Here is a 17,481-nt window from a genome sequence, read left to right as displayed (position 1 = left end):
GACAAGATCATTGATATTCTCTTTTGCTTTTTTCCAAATAAAACCAATTGTACATTTATACAAACAGATGAGGCTATAGATAGGGTCTTGGATCAGCAACCCATCCAAAAGGCAAACCTTTCCATGGGGCACCACTCCTAAATTACTGCATTGAAGCATCAGCCAAATCTTTACTCAAAGCTCTGGAACAGCCCTTGAGTTTACAATCTTCAAACCCAGAGGCAAGAGTGCTACCACTTAACTTAAACTGATACTAAATGGCTAAATGTACACTCCTCTAGATCACTCCATGTTATGGATTCCATTCCTTTGCCTGCCTTTGATGTTAAATTAATGAGCTCTGGTTATCTGGACCAGATTTGTCTCCATGCTAAAATACAAAATAATGTCTTTAATTGTTTCCTGGCTGGTAGAAGCTCCAAATTCTCAATGATTCTTTTTCAAGACCATTACTAATCTGTGCACAGCTTTTTTCAGCACCTTAAACATATGCTATCTGATGCAAGGAATTTGTATGTCTTCTATCCCTGTAATGTATCAGGACATTGAGTGGGATCCAACGGAAATGACTCAGAAAAAATGCATGCTGTTTGAAAAAATGTGGCTGTGATCTGCTGATCCCATCTGCTCTTTTGAAATTCAAGATAGGGGTCAGCCCAGGTCTATATTCTGATTCGCAGATGCAAATAGATGAGTGAATATTGTTGTGCAGAAGGTCTTGACTGTTTATCCAACAGCAAGTGGACTGTAATTGGTAAAAAAAAAAGCATAGAAGGGATTTGGCATGTTGCAACTTTTATGAAGAACCTAATTACCAACACTGAGAGCTTCATTTAAATATATTACCAGTACGTTTTCTCCTTTGCATTTTTTCTGTTAACCATTTGTGTATCACTGCCGAGACATAAAGAATAGCAACTTCAGCGACAACATAGCTATTATTAATGAAACCATCCAAGATTGGGCTAGGTCAGAGGTCGGGTACCTTTTCATGTTGGAAGGCCGCATTATGTTAGTTGTAATCTAATAAGGCCGCATCCAAGAAACTTCAGTTATATATTCTTCAAAATTCACATTATTTTGTAAAAATCTAACTACTATGTACTAACTAAAAAAAATGAAAAAAAAAACGTTAATTCTAAAGTTAACTAACCTTTTAATGACTTTGTTGTGACTGCTTTTTGTCGGAAAGCATTTGAATATTTGGTTGCAGCATGGAGGTCTGCGGTTTTAGCTGATCCTCAAGATGGGTATCCGTCATTTGTGACCTTAAGGGCATCTTGATTTTGATTAAGTAGGAGAATGTAGATTCGCAGCAGTAAGTGATTGAAAAGCAAGAAAGCATTTTTCGTGCATGTTGCAAAATTTGGATTCATTCAAAAGGCCACACACAATGGCCTAGAAGGCCGCATGCGGCCTTAAGGCCGCAGGTTCCCCACCCCTGGGCTAGGATTTCCCAGGAGTTGAAAATCAATCTCCAGGATATATTCAATCTTCAGGAAAAATCAGTCTAATTAAAAATATTGGGCTGAATCACACATTTTTCTTGCCTCTGTCAATTTTGTCGGGTTTTGTGGAGGGTTCCTCTGCATGAGGCCTACCGAGGCTTCTCACCACATAGAGTCATAGAGTCATAGAGATGTACAGCATGGAAACAGACCCTTCGGTCCAACCCGTCCATGCCAACCAGATATCCCAACCCAAACTAGTCCTACAGGCCAGCACCCAGCCCATATCCCTCCAAACCCTTCCAATTCATTTACCCACCCAAATACCTCTTAAATGTTGCAATTGTACCAGCCTTCACCACTTCCTCTGGCAGCTCATTCCATACATGCACCACCCTCTGTATGAAAAAGTTGCCCCTTAGGTGTCTTTTATATTTTTCCCCCTCTTACCCTAAACCTATGCCCTCTAGTTCTGGACTCGTCCACCCCAGGGAAAAGATTTTGTCTATTTATCCTATCCACGCCCTTCATGATTTTATAAACCTCTATAAAGTCACCCCTCAACCTTCATCGCTCCAGGGAAAACAGTCCCAGACTGTTCAGCCTCTCCCTATAGCTCAAATCCTCCAACCCCGGCAACATCCTTGTAATTTTTTTCTGAACCCTTTTCAAGTTTCACAACATCTTTCCAATAGGAAGGAGATGGAGATTGCATGCAATATTCCAACAGTGGTCTAACCAATGTCCTGTACAGCCGCAACATGACCTCCCAATTCCTGTTCTCAATACTCTGGCCAAGAAAATAAAGTATACCAAATGCCTTCTTCACTATCCTATCTACCTGCAACTCCACTTTCAAGGATCTATGAACTTGCACTCCAAGGTCTCCTTGTTCAGCGACATTCCCTAGAACTTTACCATTAAGTGTATAAGTCCTGCTAAGATTTGCTTTCCCAAAATGCAGCACCTCGCATTTGTCTGAATTAAACTCCATCTGCCACTTCTCAGCCCATTGGCCCACCTGGTCAAGATCCTGTTGTAATCTGAGTTAACCCTCTTTGCTGTCCACTACACCTCCAATTTTAGTGTCATCAGTAAACTAACTAACCAAACCTCTTATGATCGCATCCAAATCATTTATGTAAGGGACTAAAAGTAGAGGACCCAGCTCAGATCCTTGTGGCACTCCACTGGTCACAGACCTCCAGTCTGAAAAACAACCCTCCACCACCACCCTCTGTCTTCTACCTTTGAGCCAGTTCTGTATCCAAATGACTAGTTATCCCTGTATTTCATGAGATCTAATCTTGCTAACAAGTCTCCCAATTCACCACATTTACTTCCTACCCCACCCACATTCGATTCTAGGCTCACTCTACCACTTTCCTGACCTGTATTAACTTGCCACTGCCAGGATATCCTGGATTGGATCAGCATTTCTGGCACTATGGCATTTTAAGAATGTTGTTGTGTACTCAGGCAAGTGCTGTGAGCACGTTTCCTGACATATGCATCAGACAGTGCAGAGAAGGGATCATTGGTGTCCTGCCTTGTAAACAGGGATGGAGCCTATGTATGCCATGACTAGTGGTTCTCTTGGTGTTCAACAATCAATGATGTTCCTTTCCAGTTGGGTTTCCTGAGTTATCACATCAACCTACTCAACCTCTCCTCCACATCTTGTACCAGCATCGTACCTGCTGCAGACTGTTACCAATGCACTGTGTAGTTTTCCTTTTGAAAGAGGCTCAAAACTGTTGGACAGGTTGGTGAGCAGAATGGACACCCTCTTCTCCAAGGAAAGCCAGAGGAAGCCATGACAGCAGACCATGCCAGCAGACCATGCCAGCCTGGTCCTGGTCTCAGCAATGCGGAGTACTGAGGAAAGAAAGTCAATGACCACCTCAGCTTGGGTATCATGAGTGGCACCATCTTCTCTCTGGTATCTCACACTCATTGTCTCTGCCCTCCTCCCACAAAGGCTCAGTCTATGCCATTCTTGTGATTGAATATAATATCTTCCCTCACTCAATTTCATCCACCCAACTATCCTCGGCTATTAACCACACATGCCTCTGCTGGGATGAGCTTATGTATGCCATAAATAGTGGTTCTATTTTGGTGATTAAAAGTAAATGATGTTCCTTTCCAATTGGGTTTCCTGAGTTATTACATCAACCTACTCAACCTCTCCTCCATACCTTGTACCAGCATCGTATCTGCCTTGAACTGCTGCTAATGCATTGTGTAGTTTTCTTCATGTAAGAGGTTCAAAACTGTTCCCAGTTTTTAGTTGCGGTCTGACGTGTACCTTGTATAATTTTTTTACATCACCTCCCAAAACAAAGCCAACATTCCAGTTGCCTTCCCTATTACCTGCTGACCATAGATGCTAGCTTTCTGTGATTTATGGTTGAAGACTCCCAAATGACTTCTCGCCATAGCCCATGTCACTCAGGCCTCTGTAAGACTCTGTGCTGTGTTTTTATCATATCATTTGCTTTGAAAGGTTCATTTACCAGAATATAAAATCATTGGAAATGGGAGAACTAAAACTGTGTGGCCGACAGTTGAGGATCAAATTCCTAGGTAATGAATCTTTGTGCTTTCTAATTGGCCCAGGACAGCAGTGCACTAGGGGAATGTTGGCCAACTAATAGCTAAGGTATTGGATGGGAGGTGGTGACATCTCCAGACCTAGATTTCATCACAGATGGCAACTTATCCATTCAGCTTCATGTGTATATCAGAATGTGTTTTCAAGTTCTTCTGCAGAAATTGCAGTTATGAAATATTCTTTTCTCTCAATTCAAGGCAGAGAAAAACAGAATACAGAAAACTAGCAAAGACAATTGTGCTTGCCTATACCCATTCTGTTTTTGCCTACTCTAACAAGAGAGGGGAGAATGCTGCACACTAGTGTTCCCCCGATTTTCTTTCTGACTGCACATGTCTCTGAGGTCTGTGTGTGAAACCAGTGCCGTGATGGGTATATCAACATCAATGTCTGTGTGTAAAACTTTGGAACCCAGGGAGGCACCTTAGAGAGAGTGTTGGTTGAACCCCATAGATTTGTATTCTAACACCTGGTTTTGAAAAGGAGGGAAGAAAATTGGTAACCACTAGAGTACCAAAAAAATGTCAAGAAGGGTGCCTATACCAAACAGGTGAATACATAGGTTTTTATGAATGGTAACAAAAGTCTGAATCCTCATCAAGATAGAGACCTTTTGCACTACAGCAATAATGGTGGGCAAACCAGGAAATGCCAAATCCCACCTGCAAATGCAGCAATCCCATTCTGCTGGGGCAGGGTTGGACGTTATGTGCACGCATAGTTAACAGGAGCAGCTAGCCATTTCAATCGTCGGCTACCTTCACTTAAGTCACATCTTAGTAGCCTAGAAATTTGAGACTCAAAGTGTGTGGTAAGAGCAGCTTTGCATATTTGTGAATTTCTTTGGATTTGGAGAATGCTCATTCATACTGGTAATGTATCTCGTGATATGAGCCCAAGTCAGCTTTTGGGAGGTAAGCTGCCCTTTGGGAGAGGTAGGGTACTGTTTGCAATCGTTAAAAGTGTGCAAAAAGAGAGTAGATCATTAACTGTCAAGTTCATTGGAATTATCAACAGAGCTACCAAAATAATTTCTCAAAGCTGTCAGGAGGACTTGTTAAGAGGATCTGTCAAACGTATCAAGAACTTTCAAAAGTAACCATCAGAGGGATGTGTCAAACTGTCAAGGCTTTTAAACATCCTGCTCTTTAAATCCATGAAACTAAAGGACTAATTAAAAATAAAATCACTATTTCACTTTCTTGACATAAGCCTGAGGACTTCCCCTACTGGCTTAAAACTGTATGGTTGATATAATAATCATCAGAATAAATGCAAGTCTTCTATCTAACCCACCTCTGCACCTGGCATCCTCCAAACTACTTCCAGGGTTAGCTTCTAAAATGGCCTGTTACCATCCAGACTGACAATTTGCTATCTGGGAAGCAATGTATATGAGTTTTGATTAGTGGAGCCAGGAATTCCTCCCACATGTGCACATGTCTCATTTACAAAAGTCTAGGCCAAAGATGTGAGGCAATTTCTACTGGATCGGGGAAACCTCAACATGATGGCAACATTTTTACATCACAACAATAGGTCTGAAATTAAAAAGCTTGTTTCTCATAGAAAGGGTAATGGAAGTCGGGTTTTTTTTTCCTCCCAGACGGTTCTACAATCTGATTCAATTAATGTTTTTAAGACTGAGATTGGCAAAGTATTGTTTTAGCTGTTCATTGGAAACAATGTGGAGTAACGGAGATTAAATAGGAGTCTGAGAATGGGCCTAGTTCCTTATTCATTTTTTTAAAAAATGATAAAAACGCTCAGGTGATTAAAAAAAAATTGTTGTAAAAGGTTATTAACATCTACTACTTTACATATGGCAACTCCACCATAAAATAACATTATGTTAACGAGAATGTCACATGCCTCCCAAGAAAGTCTATGTTGCAGTTTCAGTGGGATGTTTGCCAATGTCTGTAAGGGCAATGTCCAGAGTTTAGTACATAATCATTTACTCACAGTTTTATTTTTAGGGTGCCACAGCTTTTTGTTTAACCAAAACAACATGCATGACAAATCTCTCTTTAACTGTGTTTATTTTCCACGCCAGTGCTCCAAGCTACTCAAGTAACCAGCAACAACTGTACACTGGCAAAATATCTGAGCAGCCCAATCATTCTTAAATGAGTGTTCTCAGTCACCAAACAATGTCAAGTGGTTTACTGAGACCGACACTAGACCTGCTCTTTGAGACCTGGTTACAATGATCCATTGGTGTCAGAGCAGTTTTTCTTTGTAATGAACAGGAAAGTTCACTTGTCACCTTTGTCAAAATGACATTGTTCACAATGATTCAAGTGTATGCACTACGTGCTTGGGAACAAAGCATTGCCAGACGTTCATTTTGCTAAAATCAGTTCCCCTTTAAAATATTTGTAATCCCTGAGCAAACTAGTCTGCGAAAGACTTTGATCGAGCCTGTTGGCATTGAGCAATATCACACAGGTTACTTGAGGCCATCAGTTCCTTTAATGTCGATGTTGAAGTTGTCACATATCAATATAGACTTTGTACATGCTTATGATGCCATTGTATGAAGGGATGCCTTTTAATCTAGTGATGTAAGGAGACATAATTATTGTTTAATGGAAACATTGTGAAAATGTGGAGTTTGCTCTTACAGTTTATCTTCAGTGTACTCAGCAACATATTTTTTTCAGCAAATTGGACCTGGGAATTGTGGCTATCAGTAGGTTTCTCAGTTTATCCATCTTCAACCATCTTCATGGACTATCTGCGAAAGTTGTTGATTTGGAAAGGCGAATATGGGGATGGACGAGGTTGCCTGGACAAAACTCCCAGCAGATGATTTTCTCTCAGGGTAGGTGGGGGCACAAGTGAAAAGTCCAATTGGAAGTTGTTGTACCTCCACTCTGTTTGCTTAAAGGTAGCAAAGGAAACAGGACTACAGCTCACGATCAGATAGGATAAAAAGCGCAGCCAGTATTCCGGCCTCTCAAATACACCAGCTTAATCTTTTTTAAGACTGGCTGCTCTGCTATTTAAGGTCTGTTGTGTGCACAGTTCAACATTTATTCCTACTGGTCAGCAGTAGTGTAGGAAAGCAAGAAAAATCTGCAATTAAAAAATGTAAACTCAATGGAAACCTTTGTCAAATAACATTGATTGTTCCCATTAAGGTCAAGTTAAAAGAAATCATACTTGTTTGAATAACCCCCACCACTTTCATACTGTTCACCTATGTTGCTGAACAGCAGGTCAATCGAATTACACACACAAAAAAATGATTCACATAACGACATTTTAAATGGCCAAAGGTCAAAGGCCTGACTCCACCTGTTTTAACAACCCTTATTGTTCTGATACAGTGAATTACTGTATTAGCATGGGTTGGAAATACTCCATTCAATTAAAGCAATTAGAAACCAGTCATCACACAGAACTGAAATGTGCTTTAGTTGAATTACAAATGATTACCAAATCACAGTCTATTTATAAAATTATTGAGACATTACAGTTAAAAATCATTCCAATCTGGTTTTATTTTTTCTGCAGATTTTGATGAAATTCAGATCCTTTTGCAATTGTTACAGGCAAAACAATTCAATTTCTTTCAGCCATTTTGTCAATTTAATTTTAATGTTGAATCATTTTCTGTCTTATCCGATAAAAATAAAGGAAGAGTTTGTCTTTTGCATATGCTAATCTTTGATCACTTTTTCTGAAGTTGAACAAAGGTTAACTAATCCTATAATGCCATTTAATCATGTTCCATTGAAAGATTCGTAAGTTGTAAACTATAAATCAATTGGTTGCATTCCAACTTTATTTTGGGAAACTGGTCCATATTGCCATGTATAGTGGCTCTATTTAGTGTTCAATAAATGATGTCCTTACCAGTTGGGCTTCCAGAGGTAGTGATGAGAGTGAAGTAACAAACTGATTTATAATGCGACCTTGTATTACAAATCTATTACTCTGAACATAGTAACGTTGCACCAGCATCTCAGTCAAGAGGCTAGACCTTTGTAACAGGAGTTACTTCACCCAATTTTAGAGAGCTATGAACACATTATAGACATAGTTTTGTTCTTGATTTTCTTGCATTAATCAGGTAGGTGGGAATAGAGATTTGGGAGTGTTCTTGTTCTTGTTCTTGTTCCAACAGACTCCTAAAGTGTGAAGTTCAGACAGTTAAAGTCAGACAGTAGAGGAAGTGCAAATCTAAATATTGGTTGGAATGTTCAAATTAAGAAGCTCTGGTGAATAAGCAGTACACATCACTTTTTCCATCATCATTGTGAGAGGAGCACTATGTATGGGGAACATATGTAGACAACAGAATACTCAGTATTACTGCTGGTGGAATGACAACAGCAGAGTTAATGGATTCGTTGTCCAGGACACGTTAACAGTTAGATGTTATTACATTATCAGAAAACAAGAAGTTTCATTCACTGTGCAAATTGCCCATCCCTTTAAGCTGTTACAATCATCTGTTTGGCACATTCTGCCACCCCCATTCAAGCATCAAAAAACTCTCTGTGTTAATGGCAATCACACTCAGAACCTGCTGAAAATGAATCAGTGAAGGAGACTCCGAGTGGTTCTCTGGGATCAGCGTGAGGTGGGTCAGATGGATGCAAGAGTTGTGGGCAGCACGGTGGCACAGTGGTTAGCACTGCTGCCTCACATCGCTAGAGACCCGGGTTCAATTCCCAACTCAGGCGACTGACTGTGTGGAGTTTGCATGTATTCCCTGTGTGTGCTTGGATTTCCTCAGGGTGCTCCAGTTTCCTCCCACAGTCCAAAGATGTGCAGGTCAGGTGGATTGGCCATGCTAAATTGTCCGTAGTGTTAGGTAAAGGGGTAAATGTAGGGGAATGGGTGGGTTGCGCTTCGGCGGGTTGGTGTGGACTTGTTGGGCCGAAGGGCCTGTTTCCACACTGCAAGTAATCAGTTGCCCCAGTAAAGTTCTGGTGATGTTCGAGAAAACTAGCGTCAATTGTTAATCATTAAGAGCTGATTTAACACTTGTAGCACTGAAAGAGATAATCAAGCCTTTACAATGTGTTCTATTGTATCACCTCACCCTTTCACAGCGCTTGATGTGTGCATATACACGTATAGTTTCACTGTAATTAAACCTTGAAGCCAAGTCAATCAACACAGAGAGAACAACTAATGATGACAATTGATCGCCCGACAAAATATCTCCAAAAACACCACACACATTGAACAGTACAATGTTAGTCTTTGTTTAAATGGTGGGCCACTAAGTTTTATGACTGGGACAAACTTCTGCCTATGGTTCCTTTCTCATTAAAACTGGCCACATCCTTTCATGATCTCATAGGGATTTTAAGGTAAGAGGGCACTTCACAAAGTGTGATTGTCATGTTCACAACATCATTTAAATGAGTAAAATTGGTGTTTATGAGGTACAAACAAATATACATGCAAGAGATCTCTAAGCTGTTTAATATCACAGGAATTAGAACTGGACAGAAAAGACTGTTTGTTTTCACTATCTCCATTTCACGTAACACAGTCCCACAGGGTTGTCTCTTACAGCATGATGATGTCTTCACATTTGGATCATTATTGGCTCCTTCTGCAGAAGTGAGGCTTACCACATTATGAGGCTTAGTTAACTTATCATTACAGCTCTCTCAAAAAGTAAAGCAGGCCAAGCTGGCCATTTCACACTGCTACTTTTCAGTAAACACACCAGTGGTTTTCCCCACCATTGGGATAATCCCATCAAGACAAAATGACACTCTCCTACCATGCAAATGAGTAATGTGGCATATGGATTTCAGTGCCAGTGTGATGCCATATATATAGGCCAGATGGCCCAGTGACTGGCAGACCATATCAAACAATATATCCCTTTGACTGTCCACTGTGGGCAGAATGCCAAGTCAAATATGCTTGACTGACCAGTGTTTGCAAAACTCAAACTATAAGGACTGATTAGGGATAGTCAGCATCGCTTTTGCACATGGGAAATCATGTTTCATGAACTTGATTAATTATTTTGAAGAAGTAACAAGAGGATTGATGAGGGTAGAGCAGTAGACGTGGTATATAAGGCAACAAGATTCCTCATGGGAGATTAGTTAGCAAGGTTAGATCTCATGGAATACAGGGAGAACTAGCCATTTGGATACAGAACTGTTTCAATGGGAGAAGACAGAGGGTGGTGGTGGAGGGTTGCTTTTCAGACTGGAGGCCTGTGACAAGTGGTGTGTCACATAAAATCATGAGGTGCATGGATATGATAAATAGACAAGGTCTTTTCACTGGGGTGGGGGAGCCCAGAACTAGAGGGCATTGGTTTAGATTAGACTAGATTCCCTACAGAGTGGAAACAGGCCCTTCAGCCCAACCAGTCCACACTGACCCTCCAAACAGTAACCCACCCAGACCCATTTCCCTCTGACTAATGCACCTAACACTAGGGCAATTTAGTATGGCCAATTCACCTGACCTGCACATCTTTGGATTGTGGGAGGAAACTGGAGCATCCGGAGGAAACCCATGCAGACACGGGGAGAATGTGCAAACTCCACACAGACAGTCGCTCAGGGCTGGAATCGAACCCGGGTCCCTGGCGCTGTGAGGGAGCAGTGCTAACTACTGAGCCACCATGCCACCCCAGTTTAGGGTGAGAGGACAAAGATAAAAAAAGTGTATAAAAGGGTATCTTTTTCATGCAGAGGGTGGTGCGTGTATGGATGAGCTGCCAGAGGAAATGATGGAGCTGATACAATTACAATATTTAAAAGACATCTGGATGAGTAACTGAATAGGAAGGGTTTAGAGGGATATGGGCCAAATGCTGGCATATGGAATGTAATTAGGTTATGGTATCTGGTTGGCGTGGATGAGTTGGACCAAGGGGTCTATTTCCATGCTGTACATCTCTATGACTCTATGTTCAACGTTGAATGTGATTTTGTATTTGGAGGATATTTGCTAAATAATCCAGACTGCAGTGAAAATAAACCAGAAACCAATTTATGTCAGACTCATGCCATAATTCCTGATGAAGGGCTTATGCTCGAAACATCGAATTCTCTATTCCTGAGATGCTGCCTAACCTGCTGTGCTTTGACCAGCAACACATTTTCAGCTGTGATCTCCAGCATCTGCAGACCTCATTTTTTACTCCATAATTCATTTAAACATACTTGAAGCTACATTTATTTATCTGCTCTTTAGTGGAAAATATAAGAACGTTCATGGCATCTTTTACATTGAGCAAAGGTCTCAAAGATCTCAAAGAGCAAAGAGGCAGCCAATCCCTGCTGCAGTCCCAAGGCAATCTCCTGACCAATCAGAGACAGCTTGCTGGGTTTGAATTTAATCAGTGAATGAAAAGAGTTAATTGCTGTCTGCTGTGTCTCCAAGACAACCATGATTCAACCAATTAGCATCTTCGTTTATTGTACTGAATAAATTCATGTTCCCAGTCCAAAGCCAGCATCCTAGCTTTTTCATAGCAATGCTTATCATCTCAGGAAATACACATAGTCTGAATGTGTGCTTGAAGTAGATTCAGTAGTAAGCTTTAAAGTGAAATTCCTTATAAAAAGAACAAAAAAGAATGGATTTGTGGGGAAAATGCAGAGGAGTGGTACTACTTGGACAGGAATTCCAAAGAATGAGTACAACCTTGATTGTCCAGATGGCCCATTCAAGTGCAGTACTCCCACATACAGGGCAGTGATAAATCATCATGTTTGTAAGAGAAAACACTTCCAAACTTTCATTCAGAAGTGACTTTATAGAAACATGATACTTTCAACATATGGTATGGGTGCAAAAAAATGAAAACATCATGGCTTTTCTTCTGAGGTCTTCTCAAGAGAAATGGTTTGCATTCAACTCGTGGTCAAATGCTATGTGATGATCCAAACACCAGTGTGCTCCAAAGCAGGCATCTGCCAGGAAGCAGCCAGGATACCTTCATAGTGCAGCAATCCTGCATTAGTTACACAATTACACAAGGTGAACAACATATAAGGGAATTTCATCAATGGCTGTAGACCCCGAGTAACAGAGAAAACACCCTATACATTATTTTCTGAACTAATAATAAAATAATAATTGTGCAAAGAGAGTAAAAGTCATGCATTGTTCCTCAAATGGTAGCTCCTAAAGTGTATAGGAGTATCCAGCATTTCTCTGCTCCATAATGTTCAAGTGACATGGCCGTCATTGGTAGGGCCAACATTTACTGCCCATTATCCTTGAGATAATGATAATGACATATTGCCATCTTGTACCATTGCTGTCCATGTGGTATAGATCCTCCCACAGTGCTGTTAGGAAGAGTGATGCAGGATTTGGACCCAGTAACTGCTGATAAGACTTGACAAACACTGTTCCTTCTAGTAGCAAAGGTTTTCTTTAGCTGCAAGCATGTGAAACAGAATTGTATGACTACACTGACAGCTGCAAACTTCCCAACAGATCTGACCAGCTCAGGAATTTTTGTAAGATGAAAGGCAATAGGACTGGGAATGGCTTTCAAATCTTTTAAGGCAGTTTCTGTAGGTGGGCCATCATTTTACAGAAAAGGTTTCCTTGCATCTCACTGTTGTACATAATATGCAATTAGTCAATGTTTCTGTCGCCATCACAACTTGTTTTTTATGACAGAATTATAAGAGCTGCTTCTCTCAACTGGTTTCTCTCAACTGGTATCCTCAGCTAAATCCTCAGGGAAAGCTGTTCCAAGTTTGTAGCCTAGTCAAGACAAAGGTCAATTCTAAGGTCACTAACTCATATCACATGATCTCCTGCCCATCACATCCCCAACTCAATGTTTTTCTATTTCCAAGACTTTTATGATGAAGAAGCAAATGTTTCCAACAAAAAATAAATAAACGCAAAGGAAACTTCTAGAGGACTGGCAACTCTTGTCAGTTCAAATGCTGTATGCACTGAGCGCACGCACATTCCATGTTGTACCATTTTGACCCCATTGAGATTAGGACTGTTAAATGAAGAACTGCAGTTTTGAAACTGAACTCTTTCTTGTTTATCCATTCTTAGATTAGAAAGTACTTGACATATACAGGCAAGTAAGACCATCATTGTAAGGGTATTGTGGGAAGGCAGCATCATACAGTCATGGAGGCGTACAACATGGAAACAGATCCTCCAGTTCAACGCATTCGTCCGTGCAGACCAGGTATCCTAAATTAATCTAGTCCCATTACCATCATTTGGCCCATATTCTTCTAAGTCCTTCCTACTCATACTCATCCAGATGCCTTTTAAATGTTGTAATTGTACCAGCCTCCACCACTTCCTCTAACAGCTTTTTCCATACATGCACCACCCTCTGTGTGAAAAAGGATGCGCCTTAAGTTCCTTTCATATCTTTCCCCTCTCACCCAAAACCTATGCCCTCTAGTTCTGGACTCTCCCACTCCAGGGAAAAGACCTTGTCTATTTACCCTATCCATGCCCCTCATGATTTTATAAATCTTTGTAAGGTTACTCCTCAGCCTTCGATGCTCCAGGGAAAACAGCCCTAGCCTATTCAACCTCTCTCTATAGCTCAAATCCTCCAGCCCTAACAACATCCTTGTAAATCTTTTTTGATCTCTTTCAAGTTTCACAACATCCTTCCGTTAGGAAGGAGACCAGAATTACACACAATATTCCAAAAGTGGCCTAAACAATGTCCTGTACAGCCGCTACATGATCTCCCAAACTCCTGTACTCAATACTCTGACCAATAAAGGAAAGCATACCAAATGCCTTCTTCACTATCCTATCGACTTGCGACTTCACTTCCAAGGAACTATGAACCTGCACTCCAAGGTCTCTTTGTTCAGCAACACTCCCTAGGACCTTACCACTAAGTGTATAAGTCCTGCTAAGATTTGCTTTTCCAAAATGCAGCACCTTGCATTTATCTAAATTAAACTCCATCTGCCACTTCTCAGCTCATTGGTCCATTGGATCAAGATCCCATTGTACTCTGAAGTAATCTTCTTCAGTGTCCACTATACATCCAATTTTGGTTTGATCTGAACACTTACTAAGTATGCCCTCTATGTTCACATCCAAATCATTAACATAAATGGTGAAAAGCAGTGGACCCAGCACCGATCCTTGTGGCACTCCAGTGCTCACAGACCCCCATCTGAAAAACAACCCTCCACCACCACCGTCTGTCCTCTACTTTTGAACCAGTTTTGTATCTAAATGGCTAGTTCTCCCTGTGTTCCTTGAGATCTAACCTTGCTAACCAGTCTCTCATAAGGAACCTTGTCGAGCAACTTACTAAAGCCCATATAGATTCTGGATTAGAGTGGTGCTGGAAAAGCACAGCAGTTCAGGCAGCATCCGAGGAGCAGGAAAATCGATGCCTTGGGCAAAAACCCTTCATCAGGAATACCTAAAGTCCATATAGATCATGTCCACCGCTCTGCCCTCATCAATCCTCTTTGTTACTTCTTAAAAAAACTCAATCAAGTTCGTAAGACATGATTTCCCACACACAAAGCCGTGTTGACTATCTCTAATCAGTCCTTGTCTTTCCAAAAATATGTAAATCCTGTCGCTCAGGATTCCATCCAGCAACTTGCCCACCACCAATGTCAGTCTCACCGGTCTACCATTCCCTGGCTTTTCCTTACCACCTCTCTTAAATAATGACAGCACGTTAGCCAACTTCCAGTCTTCTGGCACCTCACCTGTGACTATCAATGACACAAATATCTCAGCAATGGGGCCAGCAATCAGTTCCCTAACTTCCCACAGAGTTCGTGGGTGCATCTGAGCATGTTCTGGGGATTTATCAAGTGCTGTTTTGGAAAATGTAGGGGGTGATGGACCCTCTGGGGAATGTAACAAGAACAGCCAAGTTTCTGGTATCGAGACTGGCTCTAATGTAATGAGGGGTACAACAGGTTCCAAACGATCGATTGTGATAAGGGACTCTCTAGTCAGAGGCACAGACAGACGTTACTGTGGCCAGCAGCAAAAAATCAGAATGGTGTGTTGCTTCCCTGGTACTGGGATAAAGGATACCTCAGAAAGGGTGTAGAATATTCTCAAAGGGGAGTGGGACCAGCAGGAGTGCATTGTACACCTTGGAACCAATGACATAGGAAGGGAAAAGGATGAGATTCTGAAGGGACAATATGGAAAAATTTGCAGGAATTTTAAAAAGAGGTCATCGAGGGTAGTAATATTTGGATTACTCCCGGTGCTACAAGCTAGAGAGGGAAGGAATAGGAGGATAGAACCGATAAATGCTTGGCTGAGGAGCTGATGTATGGGAGAAGTGTTCACATTTTTGGATTGTTGGAGTCTCTTCTGGGGTAGAAGTGACCTGTACAAGAAAGATGGATTGCACCTGAATTGGAAGGGGACTAATATACCGGCAGGGAGATTTGTTAGAGCTGCTCACGTGGATTTAAATCATAAGGTGGGGGGTGGGAAGGTGTTGTTGGGACTCAGGAATATGATGAGGAAAGAGATCAATCTGAGACTGGTACAGTGGGAAAGGGAGCAAGTCAAACAGTCAGGGCAGGAAGGAACAAAGTAGGACTGATAAATTGAACTACATTTATTTCAATGCAAGAGGCTTGAAAGGGAAGACAGATGAACTCAGGGCATGGTTAGAAACATTGGACTGGGATATCATAGCAATTACAGAAACATGGCTCAGGGATTGACTGGACTGACAGCTTAATATTCCAGGATACAAGTGCTACAGGAAAAACAGAAAGGGAGGCAAGAGAGGAGGGGGAGTGGAGTTTTTGATAAGGATAGCATTACAGCTGTACTGAGGGAGATATTCCCGGAAATACATCCAGAAAAGTTATTTCGGTGGAACTGAGAAATAAGAAAGGGATGATCACCACATTGGGATTGTATTATAGATCCCTAATAGTCAGTGGGAAATTGAGAAACAAATTTGTAAGGAGGTTTCAGTTATCTGTAAGAATAATAGAGTGGTAATGATAGGGGATTTTAACTTTCCAAACATAGATTGGAACTGTGATAATGTTAAGGCTTAAGAAGGAGAGGAATTTGCTAAACACGTACAAGAATATTTTCTGATTCCGTATGTGGATGTACCTACTAGAGAAGGTGCAAAACTTGACCTACTCTTGGGAAATAAAGCAGGACAGGTGACTGAAGTGTCAGTGGGGAGCACTTTGGGGACAGCGACCATAATTCTATTAGTTTTTAAAAAGTGAGGGAAAAGGATAGGCCAGATCTAAAAATTGTAGTTCTAAATTTGATGAAGGCTAATTTTGACGGTATTAGGCAAGAACTTTCAAAAGCTGATGGGGGACAGATGTTCCCAGGTAAAGGGATGGCTGGAAAATGGGAAGCCTTCAAAAATGAGATAACAAGAGTCTAGAGACAGTGTATTCCTGTTAGCATGAAAGGATAGGCATGGTAGGTGTAGGGAATGCTGGATGCCTAGAGAAATTGAGGGTTTGGTTAAGAAAAAGAGGAAGCATACATCAGGAAAGATTGTATGAATCCTTAGAAGAGTATAAAGGCAGTAGGAACATACTTAAGAGGGAAATGAGGAGGGCAAAAAGGGGATATGAGATAATTTGAGAAATAGGGTTAAGGAGAATCCAAAGGGATTTTATAAATACAATAAGGACAAAAGGGTAAGTAGGGAGATAATAGGGCACCTCAAAGATCAGCAAGATGGCTGATGTGTGGAACCACAGGAGATGCTAAATGAGTATTTTGTATCAGAGTTTACTGTGGAGAAGGACATGGAAGATATAGAATGTGGGGAAATATATGGTGACATCTTGAAAAATGTCCAAATTACAGAGGAGGAGGTATTGGACATCTCCTTCATGTTGGATTGAGGTTATAAACAACCATGGTTCCATTGCAAATTCAAATTCCAATTATGTCTTCTGAAAAGGGAGCAGTTTTGGTAAGCAATACTTAACCTTAACATTTATATCTTATAGTTAGGAGTAGTATGTTCTTAACAACATCACCAGTTAAAGCAGCCACAATGCCTCCTCTAAGCAAGTCTCCCTCTAATTACTTTTCTCAGTGTACTGAACTCCTAAGTCCATGTGTGACAGAGACTTCTGAAACCGGAGGTGAATGCATCAGCATACAGCCCATGCCAATGGTCATGTGGCCTCCAAATCATACACTATTCTCACTTGAAATTACTTTATGACTTTCATCATCAAAATGTTGGAATTCTAATACCTAGCAGCAGGAAGCACCTTCACCAAATGGCAACAGCTTGAGAAGGCAGCTCACTTCCACTATTTTGAGGAGAATTAAGGACAGAAAATAAATGTTAGTCTTTCCAGCGATGCCAAACCCAATGAACACACAAATTGTAAGTTGTGGCGACGAGTTTATTGCTCCACTTGACATGGACTCAGTGGTGGAACAAGGAAATTTTCTTTAAACTTA

The sequence above is a fragment of the Hemiscyllium ocellatum genome, chromosome 10, assembly GCF_020745735.1.
Source record: "Hemiscyllium ocellatum isolate sHemOce1 chromosome 10, sHemOce1.pat.X.cur, whole genome shotgun sequence".
In the NCBI taxonomy this organism is placed as follows: Eukaryota; Metazoa; Chordata; class Chondrichthyes; order Orectolobiformes; family Hemiscylliidae; genus Hemiscyllium; species Hemiscyllium ocellatum.
This window is presented reverse-complemented; position numbering follows the sequence as displayed.